Here is a 25,937-nt window from a genome sequence, read left to right on the forward strand (position 1 = left end):
TCATCCACCACCCCCCCAAATAATATCAAAGATCTGAGTTTCAGACTCTACAGGAAGACTTATGTAGAGCTAGAAGGTGGATACATAGAGTATCTTCCATTGCTGTTTACCATCAAGTCAAGGTAATAATTGAAAAGAAAAAAAAAGAGCAAACAAGAAATGGGCAGAGAAACACATAGTATGCACGTCTCCTTTGTTTGGTGTCTTCTAAATATAGGTTTCTTTTCAAAGCCACTAAACCTACTTTTACAGTATCCTCTGTATGTTCATCTGTCTCACATGTACTTTTGTGTCCATTCTTTACTCACTGTCTTCTGCATTCTAAGATGTACTTCTCTTCTGGAACTGGACATGCTTTCATGTACTACTTTTATCTATTTTCAGGGGTCTTAGCACCTAGGGAAAAAAATTGCAGATGAGGTCATAACGTTTTATTGCATATAAGAATAAGGAAAAATCTCAGATATTAATAACTCTTGGGTTGTATGTAATGAGGTTTTTGCAAGACAGCATCATATTTAACTCCTGTTGGTGACTTTCACTGCACAACTGCCTGCTCACTTTGCCCTAGTGGGACAGGGAAGAGTTAAAAATGAGAAAATACATGAAGTAAGATAAAGGCAGTTTAATAGGCAAAGCAAAAGTGCACACACAAGCAAAGCAAAACAAGGAATTCCTCCATGGGCAGGCAGTTGTTCAGCCACCCCTGAGAGAGCAGGGCTCCATGACATTTAATGCTGACTTAGGAAGACAAACATTGTTCCAAATGTCTGTCCCTTCCTTCTTCTTCTTCTTCTTCCCCTGCTTTATATGCTGAACATGATGCCATGTGGTATGGAATGTCTCTTTGAGCAGCTGGAGTCAGATATTCCAGCTGTGTCCCTTCCTAGCTTCTTGTGCAGCTCAGGTTCCTCATTGGTGGGGAGGTATGAGAAGCAGAAAAGGTCTTGACTGTGAAGAACTGCTCAGGAGTAAAGAAAAACTCCCTGTTTTAACAGTTGCCAGCACAAACCCAAAACATAGCCCCACACTTCCTACTATGAAGAAAAATTTCTGTCTATTATCCAAACCAAAAGCACATATATATAAATCAAAGAGATTAGTACCACAGATAAATTTGGTATCCTTTGGTTTCTATAGATTTAATATTTAAAAGATTTTAAAAAACAAATCTTAGCTACTTAACAAATAAAATTAATTAATTCCTGTACCTTTGAAATGTTTGTAGTAAAATTAAAGTATCATCAATCATATTGATTTGATATCACTTGTTAGCGCAGTAGATCCTGAGTTAGCTAGATAGCTTCTTCTTTATTAAATGGATATAATATTTGTGTGTTCTGTAAGTTTTTTACCTGACATATTAATTTGTAATGTTGTAAGGGTTCTCCACACAAATAGTCATTTGTGTGGAGAACCCCTATAAGATATAAAAGTAGCCATAGATTTTCCGCATCCAGAATTGTTCAAGATTCTCAACACCTACCAGGAAATCATTAACATCAAACAAAAGAAAATAATAATAAAATCTCCCAGGCAATATAAAATTCTTGAATAAAAGAAAATGTAGCAAAACAGATTGTATAACTGTTTCCTTTTCTGAAATATTTGGGAGAAGGCAGTACATACATGAGACATAGGATATAATTATGGAGGACTCCTAATTTGTAAAAGGTGACTTTGATACTTATGAAGCACAACCCACCTCTCAAGATTTCATCCTTGTACTATATCTCTGTCAATGGAACACAGATATTTCAGAAAATGTTAAGGGATGTTGTTAGTCATAGAAGTTTTAAAAAATTATTGTCCAGAAGAGAACAGATAAGTCAAATCAGTTTCTGCCACATTATTGCAATTGCTATATTTCATTCTCACTTACTAAGGCACCTACAAGGGCACTAACCTTTGAAATAAACTTTCATTCTCAGTATTTTGCCTCGTTCTTTAAAGTTTAGAAATCAATGTGTTAAATCAAGCAATACCATAAGGGTTTGATTCTTTTTCTTACCTCTGATCTAGGTGCAGATATGAGATTATATAGAAATGCCATATTTTGTGTTCTTTTTTATAGCTTTTTTTCGCATTTTTTGCCTGTCAGTGGCATAGTCATCGAATAGATCACAGGTGCTGATTGCAAAATAACCCATAGTCATTCCTCTCATATTTTCGTATAGAATTCTGTCATTTGCTTAGTTTTTAAGTAGATTTTGGCTAAAAGATTCTCTGAAGGGCTATAAAATAGTACAAGCTTTTTTACTATTTAACACTGATAAGGGTAAATAGTAGATGGAAAGAATGAAATCATTATTTAAAACTTAGAAAAGGAGATGGAAATTAATCTTAGACAATTCCATAATATTCCACTAGTATATATAGTAATAATCAGATATCGTATAACAGAGAAAATGGTTAGAAAGCCTTTTTCTCTAGTCTAAAAGAATTCCTCCTGGTAGACTGCTTTAACACTTCTAATTTTGACTTTACCATTTGAAAATATGTCCCCTCTGTGCAGAATAGCATGCAGAATACTTTTCAAAGAAAAAAAGATAATCCCCAAATTTCAATGTCAATATTTAGTTAAGTTGTGTGGGTGAAATTTGTCTATTTTTCCAAAGAAGATAATTTTTTTTAGGCTGTTGCACAAAAAGATACCTTAGTTCTATAAGTACAGTGAGTTCAATGAATCGATTATCAAATTGAAATTCCAATTGTTTTGAGCTCTTAAATACTTATTTTGGCTTTATGTTAGTTTCTTCTATATTCCTTTGCAAACAGTAGATATAAACTATCTGACTAATACTATATAATACTCAGAATTTTAATATGAGTAGGAAGAAGAAAACTCTCAAAGACAGACAGCTTGATTGAATTATTCAAACATATTATCTGGATATCTTGTTAATATCCAGAGTTAAATATTCTTTTATATTCTTTTATAAATACCAAAATTTAGATAGAAAATTTCAAGGTACAGTGCTGTACTGTAAATGAGACCAGTCTTTGAGACTAAAAGAAGACACAGCTGAAAGTGTGGTCACCCTCACTAAATTGTCACTCACATTTTTACTGAGTCTATCTAGCTCTGCTTATTATTTTGTAGACACTTGCACACTTATCCTGGAATTAGCCCAGGGATTCATTTTGCAAACATCAACACCAATCACCAAAAAGTTAAAATAACTTTTTAGCCTTAAGTGGGGGTAGACAAGTTCATACATAAAAAACTTAGAACCTCCTTCTCAGAAAAATCTTCAATATTTTTTAGCAGAAGTTGATTGATTCTACAGTACTGATTATTAAGAAATGGTAGTGTGGCTTCAAGATTTAGTAATTGCCAATAAAGAACACAATGGTAAAAGGTTGTTGGTCTTACAGGTGATGACAATCTGCATTTATTTATCCATGTGTTGTCTCCTAATGTGATCCTGCCATTAGTACTCTAAAAATGAGCAAAAAAACCCCCATTTGAAACTTAGTAAACAAATCAGTGCAGAGCAGTTACTGAAGTACAGCACTTATACAGAGAAACACAGTGCTTATACTCCTCTGAGTATAAACAAAAGCCAAGAATTGAGATGGATTGTAGAAGCCTTTTATTAAAATATTTTTTTCTGTAATTTCTCTTCTTTTCACTCAAAATCAACATATTCTTCTTTTAATGTTTACATTTGTGCATTTTTGCAACATGTTTTGCTTTATTTCTTTGAGGATTTTTTCTCTCTATAAAAACTTCTATATAATGTGTTTTTATGTTGGTTTTTTTTTGTGTAACACATGTAACTGCACTCATGAACTCACAAAGCTTTTCATTTAAGTTCCTTATATTAGCTCTTAAGGATGTCAGGTGCCTCTGAGTATCAAAGTTCTTCCTTAATATAGAAATTCTGAGGCAGATAGACAAAAATTAAAGTGCAAATGCTTTTCATTAGTCAAAGGTTATCAAAAAGGCAACTTGGGAGCTGTAACAGTACCTAACTTTTAGTGCAAATTAATTACAGTAGCACCCAACAGACTATGGATGGGAAAGTATAAAAACTATCAGATAAAATTAGGGTTTAGCTCCACCATCAAAAATAAGATTATTTCAAAAAATAAAAGAAAATTATTTCAAATAAAATAATTAATCAAGTTGGTTGGCTGGCATGCTGGTAAATGAAGCCCAGAACAGAGAGACATAGCTCTTGGTTTAGGGTATTTCGACAAAATAGGAGGAAATGGCGAGAAATCTGCCTATGCACCTTGTGCCACCATAAGAGAAAACAAAACCTCAACAAACAGTGATACCTAACTACCATGTGTGAACACTTGATGATTTAGTTAACATAGAAGTTCTACAGTTGACTTCTATAGTCAGTATTGTAATAAAATTTGATAAAGAATTTATACATTTCGGCAAAAACCCAAGCAAACAAACCAACCAAACCAACAGCTTTGCTTAAACATTATTATAATTATCTGCATGTTAAATCAAGGATTGATTGTTCTTCAATCTCTAAGCAATTAACACAGAATCTTGGTTGTTCTCTATCATAAAATAGAGCTTTCAATATTCAGTAATCCTTACAGCAGTTTGCTTTCTGTTTCATACTACTTTACCCCTCAGATAGATTTTCTTTGCAGTGTTGCTCATATGGTCAAGATGTTGTAACTGGCTTATGAACATACTACCTTGCAGAACATAAACATATTGATTCACAATAAAACCAGTTGCAATAACTGGAAAACAGTAGACAGAATTATTAATTCTGTTGATGTATAGCAAAGAGAGAGAGAAGGTTAAAAAAGCAAAATATTTAAATGTTCCTTTTGTATGTCAATGAGTGGAATCATAAGGAAAATAAATTGTGTTCTGTTAAATTACACTGTTCTAAGAAGACTCACAAGAGGAAAAGAAATTGTACTGGTATACAGATTGTTAATAGCAAAATATAGGGATTATAACTTCATTATCTGTATTCAGTCTCATTCCTCAGTTTTAAGCAACACATTTTAAATGACTGGGAATTTTGAGTTGATGTTAGATTTGATCAGCATCAAAGTCATAGAGATCTTTCTGATTCTTTAAAATTTCAAGGAAAATTAAACCAAAAATGCATTGGCTGTGTTTTTTTTTTACTTAGATTGAAATACAAAAAGCACCCAACAAAACAAACAAAGAAAAACACCTTTCTGTGTAGAACAAATACAAAACATTTCAAGTCAGTTTCATTTTGAGTTTCATCTCACAAGTATGCTGCATTACGTCAAATCCTAGAGTCTTTTTGTCCTTATTTTCCTCTTCAGGGAAAAAAAAAAAAAAAAAGTGCAGTTGATTAAGCAATGTATTTCATCATAGACGGTGGCTCCTAGACATAGCTGGTTTTTTTGCTTGTTTTCAAAGCATCCATTTGTCAGCAGGTATTTAAACTTTTATACTTTAGTCTAAATCCAGAGTCCCCTATGCATTGTTGTGACAATGGCAGTTGAAGGCAGAATAGTTTGTGAAAATGCTTGTCATCTTTGCCATTTTTGCTATTGATATATATGGTTTCTGTGAAGAGCAAAAATCATGCTGTTTGATAGCATACAATTTTTAGAGTGCTGTAAAACTCTTTAATATTTAGTTATCAAGTAAATCCATTTCAATGACAATGAATGCACTGGTGCATCAGCAGTATAGACTCCACAGGAGCCATGCCAAAAGGAAACCAAGCCCCACAGAGCAAAATTGGAAAGGATTGCAGTCCTTTCAGACTTCTTTGAAGGAAGTGATCTGTCATTAAAAATTCATTAGTAGCAGTAAAAAATTAAAAACATCACTACACATTTTGAAGATTCAGAAAATGAGAATATGGGAATTCTTAACAAAGTGAGTGACATCCAAGAGAAAGCTGACCAGACAAAATGAAGACATGCTAATTTCTCTCATGAGCTTCCTTGAGGTAGATTCAATAAGACTGTGTTTTTATGTCAGCTTTTAAAAAGTAAAAATTTTAAATGATGGTGATGGTATTTTTCCATTTAGTATATCCCTAAGAAATAGAGTCTATATATGGCAGGAATACAAATACAATGTGTCCCACATTGGCTCCACTGCTTTATCTGCAATGCAGGTATCATATATATTGCATGTTCGTAGATACATATGTATTGCCATATATTAATGTGTATATCTATATATCTTGACTTCAATACTACAATAACAGCCGTTAATTCCTGCAGAATTAGAGTATAAAAGTGATTTACCAGGGATAGAGAACTAATAAACACATGCATTTTAAACAAAAAAAGACAAATTAAAAATGTAAAATTTGCAAGATCAGAACCATAATTAAGCTCAGTTTAGCCTCAAAAATGGATATACAGCAAAGTTTAAGTGATACAAGAGAGGTGAGAAACGAGTTGTGAGGAGGTAAAGGGTGGAAAGAGTTTGAATTGGCACTGTATTGGAAAGATGCATGAAGACCCATAGCACCAATTCATTTACTTCTTGCATTTTGCTTATATTTTTCAACTTTCAGTTTTGTAATAATGTACTCCTACTGTTTGGGATTTTTTTTTCTTTTTTTAATAAAAACTGTATTGTTCTGATTGCTACACTTGTCTACAATTTACACAGTGTGACAAATTTGATAAATTTACCTATCTCTTACTTCCTATGAATTAATAAATCAAATTATGTCACTAACTTACTCTTGAATAGTTGGGATGTATTAGGCTCTGGTTAAGAGTAAATTTTGCCTATCAATTTCAATTCATACCATCAATAACCATGTCTTAAGGAAGAATCTTCCCTATGGCCAAAAAGAAGAGAATCATACCTTATTCCTAGAGCAGACTAATTTAATTTATGAGAGAGGAAGCCTGGACACAATGCAAGAAGTCAGTCTAGTCCATAAATGAGCAGTTATGTTATACTTAATTCAAACTTTTCCAGAGATTCCTGAGACTTATGCAAACATCAACAAATAGATTTTTGTTAAGAACCTGCAGTTCTATTATAAATGTTATATAATTTCTTGCCTTTTTTTTTTTTTTTTTTTAATTTCCTACTCTTTTAATCCTATAATCATGTAATAATCTTCTCTTTTTGGCTTTGAAAACTAGATATTGGGTATTTTTTAAAGCAGATACCTGAATGTACGTAATGGTGAAATGACCTAGAATATTCAGGTCATCCTAAATCTGCATATCCATAACCTCCTGTTGAATTCCTATTGAACTATAGTTGGTGTCCTGGCCTTTTGGTGTCTATTCATATTCTCCTACATGAGGGTTGAAGCCAAGGTAAAAAAATCTCCATTACTATATATGAGAACACTTTCACCTATTTTGGTGCTTATCTTACGCCCCTAAAATTTTTTTATTCTAATTTCACAAGGAAATTCATGTGTTAAAAAAGTAGTATAATCTTCAGAGAGCTGTTGCAGTAAGTTTTCACTAGTTTAATGGTTTCAGTGTTTTTATGGCCTGTAAAGTTATGTATAAATATATATGTTTATACAATAGGGCATATTTCCTTGCCAGGGAGTGGGACTGTGTGTATAGACAGATATGCCTGATTATATCCCATAATAAAAATATGTTGCTTAGTGTGTAAATGCTAATCACTTCACATATGTTATTGACTAACTTTTTTATCTGTATGTCTATATATAGATATTGGACCACCTTCTATTCTTGTAAGTTTACTGTTTTGGCAAGACAGGTTTGCAGTTTACATTTTACAAAGTATAAATCCTAAATTTGTTTCAAAAATCATGCTGAATTGGTGATTAAACTGTAACTTTTAAGAATTTTGGATCCTTTATTCACACTATTTTTTCATTAAATGCCTCAAGAGGGTTGATTGCTAAATTTTTATCATTCTGTTCAACTCAGATTTACTTTGCCAAACCCTGGCTCAGAACAACCTGTCAATTCCTCGAAATAGCTGAAACCAATTTATGGCAAGGCGAGCCTGTGCTATGACTGAGACCTTGTTTTTCTTGTCCATGCAAAGCCTTTGGCCTTCTACTAATAATGGCAAAATTTATATTCATTTGCCTACAGCAGAGACCTTGTTAGTCCTAATCATATTCTCTTTCTTGGTCACTTGCTAAAACTGAGAAGAGAGCTCTCTGAGCCTCCAGAGAAGCAAGATTTATGTAGAAAATTCCTGCTTCATTTGGCAACAGACTATGTAACCTATTATTAACATGTTTCAATATTGTGTTAACTTCTATGGATCATGAAAAAAAAAATCAGCTTGGTAATCTATTGCTTGAAAAGTTGCTTTTAAACAATCATCAACTCCTTAACTATTAACCTAGTTTTAGATTGATTACTTGCATCATGTTACCACAAATCCTGGAAATATAACATGATCTCATCTTACTCTAATCAGAACAAAACCTTCCTTTGCACATGAGCTCAAAGGCTGATCTTTTTTGAGCTGTTCATAATTCATGCTTGCCATCTGTTTCTACTAAAACAAACTAACCAATTTGTTACTTAAAGATATATTTCTGTGTAGAATAGTTATTAAAAAAAGATTGAAAACATTATCTTAAAAGGCTCAAGATTTCAAGTATTTAAAAAATTACAAGTGATTGGAAAAAAAAAAAAGACCTTAATTTCATATGAATTCTATTATATATCCTTATTTCTGTATTTTACTTATTGTTCTGTAAACACAGAATTTTTATAATATTGCATTTTACTTTTCTCATTATATCCCCACTCTATTTGTCTAGCCAGTTACCATCATAGATGTCAGTGGATTTTGTTTGGGATAGTATTTAGTAGCAATGCTATTTAATCCCATAGTATTTAATAGCAGTAAACAAATCAGTTCACTGTGCTAGAGTGGGTGGGTGAACGGACTTTAGCTTCTATTTCTCACAGAAATAACAGCCTTAGGAAGAGTTAAAATTTTCTACTAGGAGACAGGAACAGAGCAGGAAAAAATAATCTCTAAATGTTAGGCAGTATAAATGAGCTACTAGCTGTTAGAAAAAAATAAGTTTTTTTTTTCTTTTCACTAGAGTATTATGTGCTAAAAATAGCTTCCAGAAAGTTATTACTTTCATGAAATTAATTTTTTGTTTCAAATTCCAAATTTGTTTCCATTCCACATAGATTACTGTAAGGGAAACCCTATCTTAGACCATAATTGTCAGGATGGTAAAAAAATATGATTTGTCTATTTTTTTCCTTGAGGAGAAAATCCAAAATAATAAGAAGAATGCAAACAATCCACTCGATCACCAAATATCCTTACTTTTCCTATTACATATTGATGGAGAAATCTGAGGTTTTAGATTCACAAACCACTTATGATGCTACTGTGTAAGACATTTATAATAATTATCTTACAGTATTCTTCAAAAAGAGAATGTAATTATTTATACAGCTTGGATTTTTAAATAAAAATGACTGTGAAAAGCCATAACCAGAAAACTGCATATAGGGTATGGAAAAAAATTATATTAATCTTCAATCTTCATTGTTACAATTTTGTTTTCCAATCTTATTTGTTTCTCTAGATTAAAAGTGAAAAGTATTTGTTTATTTATCCCTTTCAAGTATCTTTCTAGTGGAAGGCAGAAGCAATGGTTTATTGCAGGAGTTTTCCCTATAAAATAACAGAAATAGAATGTGATACTTAGAAGAATAATAGTAACAAGAAATTTAGACTTGAAATGGTTATTGTTATCTAGAAAAGTTATAAGGTCCTCATTCGCAACCTCCAGTGCAAGGTCTGAATGTCCTGTGGGATGCTTTTCTCTGACAAAAAAAGTATGGAAAGAACTTTTTAGTAGATGACATTTCAAGAATGAGCAGAAAACTTGAGTTTGTCAATTTCCTTTTTGTATTGCACTTGCTATGATTTTCACCTAGAATAAGATCATGACATTTCAATCTTTTTAAAATATTACTTTATATTTATGAATCTTTGTTTACATTCCCTATAGGCCTAGCTGTGAAATTTTGGTCCGTTTTCCCTTCACTTGTTCCTCACTGTCAGCGTGGTAGTATATTCAGCTTGTTTGCTGAAAATTGACATTTTTCTATACCTCTAGTAGACAGTCATTTACAGTACAGCTCTGCATTAGCTTGACTTGTGACATAGTATTCCAGCAAAGAAAACATCTACCTGTTGCTTGCATATTGTTCTTGAATTCATTCTAATTAATTACAGATACATCAGGGTTCCTGCTGTTAGCAAGCCTTTAATAGCTGCTTCCTTGTTTTTCAGTGATTTGTAACCACTGCCCATCCTGATATTCTTGAGTAATTTTTTCTCAGCTTGATGCTACTTGAAGTTATATATCTTTTGATAAGGTTTTCATTTAGAAAAACACTTTGCCTTCTAAATTCTTTCTAGAACCTCACTTTCCACAACCTGAGACAAATGTGACTGATAGCTTATATAATAAGCTTAAATTCTAGCAAGGAACTGACCATCACTGAAGAGAGATCTGTTTCCTGTAAAGAAATCTATGTTTTCAGTTATCTATCTTTGAAATTGGGTAATTGATTTCTTTTTGCTCATTGACAGTGTAAAATAAACATGAGAATGATTATATTGCAAATCATCTTGAACACTGCAACACAGTTGCTTGAACTACAGTTGTGAGTGTTTGAAGATTCAGAATCATTTGCTTCTTTTGTCAAAGAGGTCATCAAGTAACCCTGGCAAAATTTGCTATAAAATGTCCAAGGTAGTGTGAGCATTGATGTGCGTGTAGTGGAAACAGATTATAAATATAATTTCTATTCAGAAATTGTATTTTATTTTATACAGATTAAACACAGCACATAGAGTATAGATTATTAATACAGGCAGACCATGTGTGAGGATGTACTGTCCCACCTTTAAAAGGAAGGGAACACCCAAGATTCATAGATGCTTGTGTTCAAAAGGAATTATATAAATCAGAGAAATTACCAAGATTTGTTTGTGTGTTAGATAGCTGGCATGGAAACTAGTGTAAGTTAGTCATTTATCTCCTACCAGAAGTGGATGGCAGAGGGTTTTGAACAAAGGGGTAGGGGAGATGGGGAGATGGGGAGATAGCAAGAGAGGGAGAGAGAGAAAGGAGGAAAGACACAAATCCATAGTCCTGGATTGAGTGTTGATCCATCTAATAGGGTGTTCATGGTGCTGGGGTGCCCTGGTGTTGTGTTCCCAGGTGTTCTGAGGGTACTATTTTATAGAAAATTTTCCCTGCTAGGGATATAAGTTTCTTGCTTCCTATGAAAATTTGTTATCATGCAGAGTCTGTTTTTCTAGACAGAAGTGGTTCTGAAGTGGCTCAGAGAACTTTGGAGGTCTTTGGTGGCCTTGATCTCCCTGTGCAGCACATGCCTGGTTCTTGACCTCATTCCTCTACATCCACTGTACTGTGCCACTTCAGCACCCAGAACAAGGACATTTGTCCCAGAAAAGTGTTGTCCCACCTCTGTGTGTGATCATGTTATCAGTTGATATTGTCCTATGGTAAGGCTTATCCATTAGCATCAACCGAGCATTTCATTCCTTAATATACTTGAATGTCCATTAGTTTGTAAAAGTAAAGGCATCAACGGTCTAAAAATAATAACTCTGTAGTATGCGCAAAACATTTGAGATCATGTTTTTCAATTTTTAAAAAAATCAGAAGAAGTCAAGGACTTTTTAGCACTAAGATGCCTTAGGCTGGAAAACAAAATAGTTAAAAGATGTAATTTAAAGTCTGGTTGCCCAGCACTTATTGACTCTTTTTAAAAAGGCATCAGAGAAAGTGAAAAAAGACCCTAAGGCAATTTTTGCTCCTAAACTTTTTTTTTTCTTTTTTTTTTTTTTTTCCTTCTTGCTAAAATGTGTTCATACTTAAAAAAAATTGCTTTTTTTGCATCATCATAATCAGACAAGATGAAGAAAAAAGCATAACCACAGAATCTCTTATTTATTAAATTAAATGAGTGGCTGCTTAAAAATTTATTGTGCTGTTATAGATGTAAGGAGAATGAAAGGCATTACAAGAAACTGCTAAACTGACAACTGTCCTGGAGCATCTTCCCAACTTAGATCCAGATACGACCCTGTCTATATGTATGACATCAAACTTCTGCTGATAGTAATCTATTGCAAAGTGGGTGCATTTGTGTTTGGGTTGTTCCTACGGTCCCTCCTCCTGCCCAGTCCCAAGGATTACAGCAGCAAACCCACATGCTGTGGGAAGCAGGGCTTAGTGAAGATTGAATGACACCCTGACTGACTTTGTTCATTTGGCCTTTTACCACAGTGCTGAGGACTTCTTTACAACTGAGCAATTCATGATTATGTCACAAGAAATACTGATATTGACCAGCCAGTATTTCTATTATTTGAATACCTTTCTCAATCCTACTTGGCAGATTCAGCTTTTGATTTGACAAAGCAGTAATTAATCTATCAACATGGGAGGGGAAGAAGGGGAAAAAGGTCTCCTTTGAATATAACCTTGCTCAGTTATACATGAGCAGATGGCATCTTCACCTTTTTGCTGTGAACTTTCTAAAACTTTTCAGCAAAGTTTCTAAAAATTTCTGTGTGCAAGGCACTGCCAAAATTAGTCTGGTCACTTGCAACAAAGCAATTCACAGCTTTACATAAATAGTTTCATAGTAAGTCCTCAAGGAAAATACAAAACACCTCTCCCGTCTACCCTCCCCCCCCAAAAAAATATACAGAAAACAAAGTGAATATACTAAACAAAGTAAATCCCTTACCCTCCCACAAAACCAAAAACATAAAAAAGCAAAACCAAAACACTGCAATCAGCCAACCAAAAAACAAAACCAAACCAAACCAATGATAAATCCCCTAAACCACACAAAACTTTTTTTTTTTCAAACTTCTTTTAAAGCAAATTTAGATGAGTGAACTGACCTACTAAAGAGATACAAGAACATGCAGACTGTCCATTCTAGAAAACATTATCCATTATTCTGCAACTAAGTTTCAGCTTAATTTATGCCTGTCATGGAAAAAGCTTCCTGATGTCAAGTCTGGCTGTGTGTAGGGCTGTGCAGGGGGATCAAGCTGTGCTACTGTTTAGGATTCCTGCCAAACAAGTGACATTTCCCAAGAACATAAACAGAATTTTAAAAAGTTGTCTTTGTCCTTCTTAAACAGTAGGTCTAAAGGGGACCTAAGGAAAAGAAGAAGAAAGAAAGAAGACTTATCCTGATAGGGGTACATGGTTGCTAAGAAGGAAAATAACAAAGCTATTCTGAGCAGGGAACAATGTTCCCTTTAATAATAAACTATGGAAATTAATAGTTTGTCCTTTGTAAATTGTTTAATTTCCTACTTTAAAGTGTAAAGTAATTAGAATATTTTTTGAAGACAAGTATTTAAATATTTAGCAGCATATTAAAACTGAAGAAAAGGGCATGACTGGATTTGGAGTTTGCCCTATCTACAGCATGGAGGAATGGTTCAGTGACTCACTAGTGAGAACAGCAACAAGGATGACAGCATAATAACGGACTTTAAACTGACCTGTAATTTACCTCCTGAATATTCATTTCATAATTTAAATTACTCAATTTTTTTTTTTTTTTTTTTTTTTTTTTTTTTTTTTTTTTTTTTTTTTTTTTTTTTTGCTATTAAAAAGCTAAAAAAAGAAAGAAAAAAAAGTGTTTGATTTGAGACAGACAATAACCGATTCCTTAATATTTGGGGGGGTAGAAGTGAGTATAGCTCAAGTAAATTAGTTCCTAAGCAAGGACAGGATCTTCATGCTCCAGGATATGATCTAATCTTTGACAAGGAAAAAAAATGCTTTGAAGGGCTTATTCCAACTTTGCTGACTTTAGTGATTTACAGAGAATTCTTTACCTTAGGATATATATATATTATATTGAAAGCCAAAATTGAGCACTACCTTATCTATCCTCAGTGCAGAATAACATTATTGTGCTTTAAGCCTTCATGAAACTTAAAGAATAAAACATTTCAATTTATAGATATCTAAGCTGTGTATCAGTGAAAAAAAAAAAAGTGAAAGAGGAAAAGGTTAGAAATGAAAATTTCCTTTTGATTGGAATTAAAATTGTCAAGGGAAATATTTATTCCATTCCAGAATGAAGAGATTACTTGTCTCCCAAATTTTGAAAGGAAATTATAGAAGATAATAAAGTTTGAGAATATAACAGATAGATGATAGATGGTCATCTACAAACATTCAAAACTTGCTTAAAACTGAATTTGTGAGTTCTGATCAGTCAGCTTTTGTTCCCAGAATTTTTTGAGCTTAGTTGGTATTGATACTGGAACAATGTTTTTTACAAGACATTTTTGAAAGATGAGACCTTGTTAGTGTATCCCCTAGGAGAGGAGTCTGGAGAGCATTCCAGAGACTAAGAGCACAGCTTAAGAGTCTAAGAGCCTTTAGAGACATTAGAAGGTGTCAGATGAGTGTCTGGTTCATCAGAAGACCTAGACTCCATCCCTGAATGTTTAGTTAAAGTTTTAGTTTTCATCTGAAAAGCTCTAGGTTCAGTTCTGTTTCTTATACTGCAGTTGTCATGATTTGTACACTGTCCTTCAACTGGCCTTTTAAGTTGTATATGAAATTCAGAATCCCTGTTACAAAGTAGAGACCTGAGCCTGAACTGAAGTCAGGACTTCTGATTTCATTGCTCAAAACTTTGGTCTTGTAGTAGAAAAAGGACTTTTCCATTCCTCAGTGTCTCGTAAAATGTATTTATTTACCATCTTCAGATCTGATATGACACTTTCTCAGATGAAGGTGAGGCACAGTATATTATGCCTAGTACCTACTGATCTGTACAAAGTCCCCTATTCCTTGCCTTGTCAGATAGTCTCAGTCTCCCACATCTTGCTAGATGAAATCCGAATCCTACCTGAAAGGAAACATTCAGCCCATGGCTCACTCCCACTCCCTGCTGAGCTGAGATTGCTGCAGTCTTTCATGCTGAGCCTCAACAGCAGGGGCAATCTGTGCCCACAAATAATAGCAGTTTTTTGGGCATGGGTCTGCTCCTTTCTGCAGAAAGAAAAGCTCTGCATGATAAAGAAAGGGGATCTTTCTGCAATGAGGAAACTCTCAGGAAAAAAAAAAAAGAAATTCACAAAACTGAGCAACAAAATAATAACTAAAAACTTCTTTGTCTTTTGGTAGGAAAAGGACTGTTACACCTATTAATGATATCAAGATGGTAAAAATATAATTATATAATATTTTCAAAGATATGTTTATTACATTATTGTAATATCTAGTCCAGGCAATACGCAGTATGACGGGTGCACATATTTCTAATGTTAGAGATGAAAATCTGCTAAAAGAAAATGCCTTAAAAATTAAAGATTACAGTAATGAGAGACTGGTAACAGCAAATAAATGTTCCTAAAATGATACTGGAAATCCTATTTCAAGCAATTGTGTTCCCAGCTCTGATTTGTTTTGGGTTTTTACCGAGAGTTTATAGTAATGAGTCCTTTGAGGTTAGTCACCTGGACACTTTCATAATTTCTCAGAGGATGCAACTGCACGGAAAATAATCATGACAAGTAAAACAATTACCTTTATGGTCTGTGTAAAAATGTAACTCAAAAAAAATTATTTCTGTAATTATCTATTTTATTACTGTACATTTTAAGGAAATCTGTAACAGACCCCAGGTTTTAAGACACCACTGATTATGAAACACCTTTTATGTGACTATTCTAGATAAGTCAAGAACAGGGCTAAAATATTAAATGAATCATCTTTTCATCTATAATTTATAATCAAGTAGATTGCAAATGAAAAAAGTAATTGACTATCTTATTAATTATTAATTGATAAAAAATTAAAAGTTTTGTAAGTAGACAATGTGAGAAATTTTCAGTGAGCCCTATAAAGCAAGGAATATAGATTTTAAAGAGCTGTGTTAAAAAAAGATAATTCAATCTGCATTCATGCATTAATGTCAGATTATTAAAGGCCTCTATACATCTTTCTCTTTGTTTCTTTCCTGAGAACTCTTTCTACTATCTGACAGAAAAAACTTCCGCTACTTTAAAACAGTATTTCTCTTTCAAATGACTGAGCTATAGGAACCATCAAAATTTATAATTCTTACAAAGTGGCAATTTTTGATAAACTTCTTGCCACCATGCTGTAAGGATGATTTGAGGCTATGGAATTTAGCTGTGTATTAAATTCTTTGTTCCTTGTCTTTAGTCATTCAAAAGATAATTGTTGAAACAAGATGAAAACATTTGAAAGAATATCCACTGAAATTAAAAATGAGAAGAGAATGTTGCTTTTTGCTTCTCTAAGAACAATATAAAATATTCTCTTTCCATAGCATCACTGGACATGTAGGACCACCTTTTCAGGAACCCTGGATACATTTTTGCTGTATGGATTTAATTAGTTTTTATCATCCCTTCTTTGGTTCAACACTTTCATACATGATATCAGGGCATCTTAAGTTCATGAATTTTAATAGTTTTAATAAATATGCAATGAAGTGACAGCAGTCTATTCTACTTTGGATCAAAGACACAGACTATCCTTCAAGTTCAGGTTTAATTTTTGAGTTCTTATCTTTCTGAGATATTCTACTCTTCATAAAAAAAAAAAAAAAAAAAAAAAAAAAAAAAAAAAAAAAAAAAAAAAAAAAACACCAACAAAGCACACCAGAACAGAGGGTTGTTTTTGTTTATTTCTTTGTTTGCTTTAACTGAGATAATATTTCTTGTTTTGAACATCCCTGAATGTTAATTTTTCATTTTCAAAACTTTAGGTTCAGACAATTCTTAGTTATTTTTCTTTTTTTTTTAATTTACAGAAAAAATTTCACCGCACAGTCCCCAAAGAAAGGATGAGTCATAATTTTTGTTATTGTTGTCTAAACACAATGCAAGCACTTCTCTCTGGACCAGCTCCTCAGGAGAAATTAAAATCTTAGAGCAGAGTTTGACAAATCAGCATTTTGTCAGAGAAGAAAAAGCATTCCACCAATAGAAAATTTTCAACACTTTAATTAAGGTGATTTGTGTTCAGACAGGAATTAGAAATGGTCTCTCATTCTTTCTGTTCCTACTGCTTGCTTTCTGTTTGACCCTGTGTCTGTGTAACATGGAAACCCGAACTGCTGTGAAAAACTGTTCCTAAAAAGATCACACTGACACTTAGAAACTAAGCTGTAGATAATCTTTGTAAGAAAACAGTATTTGAAGTAGTTTTGCTTTTTTTCTCTTGTTCTGTTGAAAAGGAGAAAGCTTTTCAAAGAGAAAACCTATGGATTTGTTTCTTCATATAATGTAATGCATGATTTTTTTAAACTGAGTTGAATGTCAAAATATGCATTTAATAGAAAATAAACCTTGCACAGTGGAAGTCTGATAGTGGATTTTGTCTAGCAGAACAGGTCCAGAAGAAACCATCAATTTAACACCTGTATCATCTTCATTTTATTGCACTTCATACTTCACAAAGGATGAACATAAATCCTTTCAGCTTTGTAAATGATTTTTCTTTTATTGTTGTTTTCCTTTGCAAAAAGTAAAAGGACTAACACAGAATTAGAGAAATAAGAGTAAATAAAAAAATACAAAATTAAAATAAGATATAACTTGAATTGTAAATAGAAAGGATCCTGTTGAGATATTGCTGAAAAACTGTCCAAAACCCCTTTAGATAAATTTATTAAAAAGCAGGCATTCTTTATGACAGAACCAGACATACAAGGGTATACCTCCAGAAAAATCATGCAGAAAAAGCTGTAGATCCCTCTGGTGGTCTCTGGTGGTCTCTAGTGGTCCTAGATCCCAAAGTTTGGTCATTTGATTCCCAAATATGGAGCTGAGTTGACACACCTAGGGTGGTTTATTATTTTCCAAGACCCTTCTTGGTCATTGTTGAACATGATCCTACAAAATAAGCATTGTGTGTTTCCACAGGCTAATCATTTTCTAGAATAAGTGTTGTATTTTTCCCACCAGGTAAGCAAATATTTCTTTATCTGGCTACAGGGAGACATGTTAGAAAAGACAGGTGTGGCAGTTTTCACAGCCATCAAATACTCCTTCAAATGTGAAAAATCCGAAAAATCTTTCACTGCTTATACAGACCCACAAGAAATACATTTTCACCCATTTAACTAATAAAGCATGTTTTCTAGTTTAATTTTAGGATTAAGCATACCAAATTGTCACTTAGACGCTTTAATAAGGAATACTTCAAGACCCAAAGAAGAGAAATGAGATATATTTGATATTTTATTCCAGACAATTCTGGAAAACTAAGCCATTTTATATGTCTGGCTAGAAGCTCCACGGTAAATGCTTGGCCTTACAAGAGAAAAAGAGTGGCATTTACTCAGCTAAAAATACTTCCCTTACTTCTTTCTTAAGAGAACGGAGAACCACTTTGTATAATGTCTGTTCTTTTCTCTTGATATTTTTAAAAAGTATGCTTACAAGGAATATCCTTTAGAACCTTTCTTACTTCTTTTAGAATATATGTCTGTATGTGTATGGTATATTTCTGATGCTTCCTTTACCTGAGGTCAGAATATTTACTCTTTCCCAAGAATGGAAGACTGATGTGACAGAACTAAGGGCACCAATACTAACCTTTTCCTATAGTCCCAGCAAATATGTCTGGGTCATAATCATCAGGAAATACAAATAGCCATCATCCCTTCTGTTGAATCTGAGCCATGAAGCTGAGTATTTTCCTTTTGGAATAACAAATAAAACTGTTTTTAGTGAATTTAGCTTAACCTGTTCCCTGGGAAGCAAACACAACTCTGCAGGGTAGAGCATATTTCTGCTTTGTTCATGAAACAAATCCTGTTTTTGCAACTGAAATATAGTTTTTCCATGTTTGGCTTCTATCTGAATATTTGTTGTCAAACCATTCATACAACTTCTAGGCTCATTTCTACTGCATGGTTGAGGCATCTTCAAAGGTCTTTATAAACATTTTTTTCTGTATATTTTCATCTTTCCTTGTGTACATTAAATTGTTACAATGACCTGAAAATTCTATTTCCTAAGAGTTACATTGGATGATAATACACCATTCCTCAATGACAATTACTTTGGATACAATCTTCCTAACCATATTTTGTTATAATTAACCTTCACAAAGTTGTATTTCATCTCAAATATGTCTTATACTCAGAATGTTTGTTTCAGTAAACTCCTGTCTTGCAAAAATTCAATTAAAATAGAATCAACCCCTACACAAATACCTTTTTTTTTCTTTCTCTATCAAAGTATATTTCTACCTGCATCTTTTTGGTTTTATATTCAGATGTCTTGAATACAGTATTCTGCACTAAGGATGACTCCTCCAAAGCACCTGATTCTGTCTAGAGGGAGAGTAAGCGTTATGGGATTGGTAGAATGAAATCTAATCTCTCATGGAAAATCTTGAATTATTACACTTAAATAACCTCATTAAAGTGATAATAAATTCCTTTCACTCAATGCCCCAAAAATTCTGAAATATTTTATCACAGTAGAAAGATCAGAATATATATGTGAATGGAAGTGAAGACAGACATGCTACCTGAGAATGAAATCTATATTCAGAGTGGAAGGAAATATCTTGCTGGCCCATGTCTTGGAGGCAGGCATAGGAATTAATTGGATACTGAAATACTAATAATATTCTGAAATATTATTAGCATACATATAATACTGAAATACTAATAAGTAATAAAGCTCTTAATCTCACGCTCTAGAAAGCAAAAAATAGTTACACTTTATCACACTATGTTTTCTTATTTGTTTGTATTAATTTAAGCAGGCCACAGACTGTTTGGATTCTTTCTTGAAGTTCCTAAGTTTTCTTTTGAATGTAAAATGTGGAATTCAAATCTTATTTGAGGCAGAGGACTGACTTTTAGATGTTAAGGTACCAAGAACAACGACAATGAGGCTCTTCGTGTTGAGGCCTACTTTTTTCCATTTTTTTGCATTTGTTTAATTTAAGAAATACTTCTTTCATTTCGTTATATGTGAATATCAATACCACCACATAGCATGGTATTTGAGTGGCTCCCAAATATGAATTTAGGAGATTCCTGTGAATTCTTCTTTTTACATCACTAGAAACAGAAAGCTCCATAACAGGATTAGGGAAAGTTTAGGTAAAAAATGTTGATATTATGAATCTTAGAACTCTGACCAACAGTGTATCAGAAACTGTCATGTGGTTCTATGTAGGTATTTTTAATAAATGAATATCTAATATAGCGTGGAATATTCCATGTTCTCAAGAAGGCGGGGTTGCTGCTGTTCAAAGGGAGAATTTATAGGAACATCAAGGCCAAACTTCAAGTGTTATTAAGAACAGTTTTTCAAAGTTTTCTTAGCTCTTTAGTTGTATTCCCAGTTGTTCTAGCCTTGTGAAAGAAGGAAAAAACCACAAGAAGAGTTTGCTTCTTTTACTTTACACTATTTTTTATTTCACATCGAAATATCATTCTGTGTATTACAGAATGACTCCATTACTGAATCTATTTTGACTTAGTATTTTGCATTGATGTTAGACTTGTATGACCCTTTTAAACATTACATTCTGTTTAATCTTACATTTGAGTTGGAATGTTTTCTCCATTCCTTTTTTTTTAATTCCAAATTTCATACCATCAAATTTTTTGTTGAGGATGATATGTATAATATAAAATTACATGGAAATAGACCAACAGGATAAACACAAAAAGACACTAAAAATCATGTTTGAATACATAACCAGGAAAACTGGTAATCCTGCAGTCATAGAAAATGCAAATATTTTTATATATAAAAGTGGCTTTATTAATAGACAACACACATTTAACGTTTAAACAAATTTTTAATTCCTCTAAAAACAATAGGCTTCCAGAATTAGTTTATATATTTTGTAAAATTTCTCAAAAATTATAATTAACCTACAGTTAAATTAATGAAAACTCATTATTTTAAATATTAAAAGAATGCATTATTATGTTCAACAGATTATATTTATTATACATTTATTTTATTATAGCTAATGTTATGTATTAGCTAGTGCAAATTATCACATAACTTCATTTGATGTTTACCTGTTGACAGTGTGGCTCTATATTTTTACAGTTAAAGTTATTTGCTTTCTGATTCCACATTTTCTTTCTACTGATATCTTCCATGATTAGAAATATTCACTGTGTTTATGTACTTTCAGTCATCTCCAGACTAAAGAACCTCAGCTCCCTCAGCTGCTCTTCATAAGCCATGTTTTCTAGATCCTTCACCAGCCCCATTCCCCTCCAATGGATCTGTTCCAGCCCCTCTGTGTCTTTTCTGAAGTGAGGGGCCCAGAACTGGGCAAGGATTTGAGGTGTGGCCTCCCCAGAGCTGAGGACAGGGGGATGATCCCTGCCCTGGTACTGCTGGCCACACTACTCCTGATACAGCCCAGGATGATGTTGGCTTTTGGGCCACCTGGAAACGCCACTGGCCCATATCCAGACAGCTGTTGACAAGCACCCCCAGGTCCCTTTCCTTTCTCTGCATTTGTAGAGCAGAAACAGTGTTCTTTTACAGAACTGCTATGAAGATATGCACGATGCAGTGTTGAAGCACCATGAAGATTGTTTATGCATAGATAAGAGAAACAAGGTGAAAATAAAAACTTACTGAACCAGGTCTTATTTTGGAACAAAGTTTGACTTTGTGCTACTTTCTTAGAAAGTAGGGTTAAAAAAAGAAAAATGTTGCCTGACAAAATGAAAAGGTCATAGCCCTTTTTTTCCCACTACAAGTAACTTCTAGTTTAACATAGCAAGTCAAATCATATAAAGGATAATAAAGAGACAGGAGAATAAATTCATTTTTACACCATACAGTAAATATTTCAAAAGATGTACTATTTTGGCAACACTGACAGCTACTTTTTCTACAGCAAGAAAGGAAATGTGACCTTGTAATGATTATTTCCATCATTGTCAGGGCATAAAACTGCACATAAAGTATTTCTTTAGTAATTATGTTTGATCACACCTAAAATACCAGCCAAGCACTATTTTTTAGTGCAAAATGCAGCAAGAGAATGGAAGGACAAAATGAAAGAAATAGATATTCTGTAATTGTTCAAGTTGTAATTAATCCTTTTTCAGATTGTGGATGTAATTAGAAAGATTATAGATTGTTCTCAAATACTTGAAAGTTATTTGAAATATTGTGGTTATTTGGTGGTGGACAGAGCAAAAAGTTCTCAGATCATGAGCAAACTGGTAGCAATGACCACTGCTTCAGAGTCCACAAAATGTCATCAGTGAAAGGATTACAAACAGCTCTTTTAGGGGTGAATAAAATTTACATAGTCTTATGAGTTTCATAAAATTTTAACGAATATTTAGTACACATTAAATCCCCAAAAGTGACTCAACTGCCTTGCTAACATTAATCTGGACATGTACTACTTTAGAAGTAATGTAGATATTACAAGAGCACTGCCTGGCTATAAGGAAATAAGTAAGTTATCTCAGGCATGGATACCTAACTAACACTGGCATATATGTCAGCAAGAATAAAAGCAAATGAGCCTGTACTAAGAGCTGTTTTTCTGAGGTTAGATTCTACTTGCAGCTGAGATGCTCTTTAGATCTACTTTGGATTGGTCTTCATAACACTACATTGCTCCAATTGTTGTGCAGATAAATACTAAATGAGAAACTAATCGACTGCAATGTGTTACTTGTGTTTCTAAGTGGGCTGTTGTTTCAGTCCCTGAGCAAGATTTTGCCATAAAGAAGCAAGAGTTGAGATAAGGCACAGGTGACGTTTCAAGGGCTATCATAGCTGCACATGGGAAGAGAAGCAGGGGAGTAATATATTAGGCAGAATTATACTGAGCAGTATTCCTGCCTAGGCTGAGAAAATTCCTGGAGAAATCCTCTTTTTCCATGCCTTTAATCTGTTTGGCAGACAATGAATCCATTGCAAATTTCAAAATGTGTTCTGATTTATTTGTAAATATTCAGATGCTTTCTTGATAATTAATTCTGTAAGTTCATTAAGAAAATTTTCCTCCTTTGTTTTTTGAAAGTGAGGTGGAAAAACATGTAAAACTACCAGTCAATTACATTTCAAAACTAATATTTTATTTTAAAAAATCATAAGAAATATAAATCAAGACCTTTGATTTGTAGAAGTTCAGATATTTAGAAGGAATAAAAAAGCCCAGTGGTTACATTAGTTCTACACAAAAGCCAATATTCAATGATAATCATGAATAGATCCTACACATAAATACAAAGGGACAGAAAAAATAATGAAACATAAAGTAACATGATGAAAGACAACTCTCCACCAATAAGAGTGCAGAATTAAGTAAATCCTTATTAATTTACAATTCATTATTGTAAATGGATGTGCTCTAACTACAGAGTTTTCTGGTTCATATTCAGTTGCAATATTTATCTCTATTGTCACAACAAGAGGAAAAAATATTTTATACATTCTTAGCATTCCTCAGATTTTTCTTTGTCACTGTATTTTTAACTTTTTATGGTAACTAGATAGTATGCTTTAATATTCAAAAAACTTTATCTGTAGATGAGACTTTTTTTATCTTCAAATTTGGATCAGCAAAACCTGAGATTCTTAAAAATGCAGAGAAAGCAAAGTTCTATTATTTGATAGAGCCTGTTTTCAAAAGAATAAGTTGGAGACTCAAGAATTGAGTAGAAAAAAGCAGGTACAGAGCAGAAAGTTCCACTTTCCATGATGATGACACAGTCTAGCAAAAACTTTCTCTATGCGTGAGTGATAACTACAGTTTTTATTTCCATATTTTTTCTAATTCTATTGTCATATTTTTTAAGACATCCCTACTTTTAAATTTTATTTTCATTTTAATCCTAATTAATTTGTTGCAGTATTTTCATCTTTAGTGGAATCATGATTATTCAGTGAATTAAAAAATCAAAGAGAGTATGACTTGGTCCTATAAACTTCATAAAACACAAGTCAGTTTTTCCTGGTTTCCTTCACTGAATCAATTAGAACTGATTTTTTTTTTTTTAATTGAAGCACATCACAGAATCACACAATGGCTAAAGTTGGAAGGGACCACAGCAGGTCATCTGTTCCAAGCCCCCTGCTAGACCACATGGCACAGGATTGTGTCCAGATGGTTCTTGATTATCTCCAGTGAGAGAGAATCCGCAGCATCTCTGGGCACCTTGTTTCAGTGCTTGGTCACTCAAAGAGTAAAGAAGTTCTTCCTCAAATTCAGGTGGAAGTTCCTGTGTATCAGTTTCTACTCATTGCTTTGGGCCCTGTTGCTCAGCACAACCAGGAAGAGCCTGGCCCCATCCTCTTGACATCCCCTCTTCAGGTATTTCTACACATTGTTGAGATGCCCTTTCAGTCATCTCTTCTTGAGGCTGGACTGGTGCAACTCTCTCAGCCTTTCCTTGTAACAGAGATACTTCAGTCACCCAATCATCTTTGTTGCACTCTGCTGGACCCAACCCAGGAGCTCCATGTCTCTCTTGTCCTAAGGAGCCCAGAACTGGACACACACTCCAGATGTGCCTCAGCAGGGCTAAGCAGAGTGGCAGGATCATCTCCCTGGACATGCTGGCAGCACAGTTCCTGATGCAGCACAGAATGGCATTGGCCTGCAAAGGCCACAGGGACACAGTGTTGGCTCATGGACAGCTTGTAGTCCACCAGGAACCCTAGATCCTTCTCCACAGAGTTGTTCCCCAGTAGTCTTTCTCTGGCCTCTACTGGTGCAGGTGGCAAACTTTATTTGCTGCTGTTGAATTTCAGAAAGTTCTTCTGTGCCCATCTATCCAATCTGTCCAGGACCTTCTGAAGGGCTGTACAGCACTCTGGAATATTGGCCACTTCTCCTAATTGTGTTATCATCAGTGAACTCACTGAATAAGCAAAGGACAAACTAATGCTAACATCAAAAGATGGAAGACCATTTTCGCTTTGTGAGAGACAAATATTCCAAATTTAAAATTATATGAAATTCTGGGCGTATCAGTGTGCCCATATAAAACATATTTTCACCAATACACAATATAAAATGTAGAATAGTCAGGATAATCATTCCTATTTTATAACTTTTCTTTTTAAAAACAAAAATCAGAAAAGTACACAACATAGTTGATAGCTCCAGATGATTCTTATTTGTTTATTTTTAACACAAATGCAAATATAAGGTATCTGATACAGGAACAAGAAAAATACAACACAGTAGCCAGGATAATGATGTATATTAGTAACAGGAATTGCAAGCATCATAAAGGCAAGAAGCTAGGCAGCAACAGTCAACATGGATGCACAAAAATCACATTAAATTTGACCACCTTAAGACTGTTGGTGCTGCTGCTGGTAGTGCATTCATTTTGGTTTTTTCTTATATTTTCCTGTTTAAACCCATGCCTGAACTAGCTTAGTCCTGATAACAGTTGTTTTTTAAATACAAATTGGTCTAGTTGTAATGAAGTCCTGCTCTCTCTGATTATATGACTATTAATAATGACTTACTTTTAACTATAAAACTAATGCTACTTATATAATTTATATTATTTTTGGATAGATAATATCTAATTAGTTATTAGCTTTCTGCAAAATGTTCAGTTACTACTGTAACAGGAGTACTGAACCAATTTATTAGTGTTTCAGTCTTCTATACTTAATAGTTTCTAGAAGAAGAATTTGATTTGATTTAGTTCAAATAATTCAGCTTATTAATCTTAGCTTAATTTTAGTACATTCCTCTGAAAAAATAAGAAAAGTTCTTGTCATCCACAAAATAATTCTTCCCTGTTGTTTGCTTGTTTTTTAATGCACTGAAGTGTATGGATTCTGACTGTTCTTAAACATTTTAGAGCTTGCTTCCTAGCCAATAGCACTCTGCCTCTTTTACTTACTAATTTGGTATGTGAAACTATCCCATCATGATTCTCCACTGGTATCACTGCGAATT

Source organism: Sylvia atricapilla, chromosome 4, assembly GCF_009819655.1.
Source record: "Sylvia atricapilla isolate bSylAtr1 chromosome 4, bSylAtr1.pri, whole genome shotgun sequence".
Taxonomy (NCBI): Eukaryota; Metazoa; Chordata; class Aves; order Passeriformes; family Sylviidae; genus Sylvia; species Sylvia atricapilla.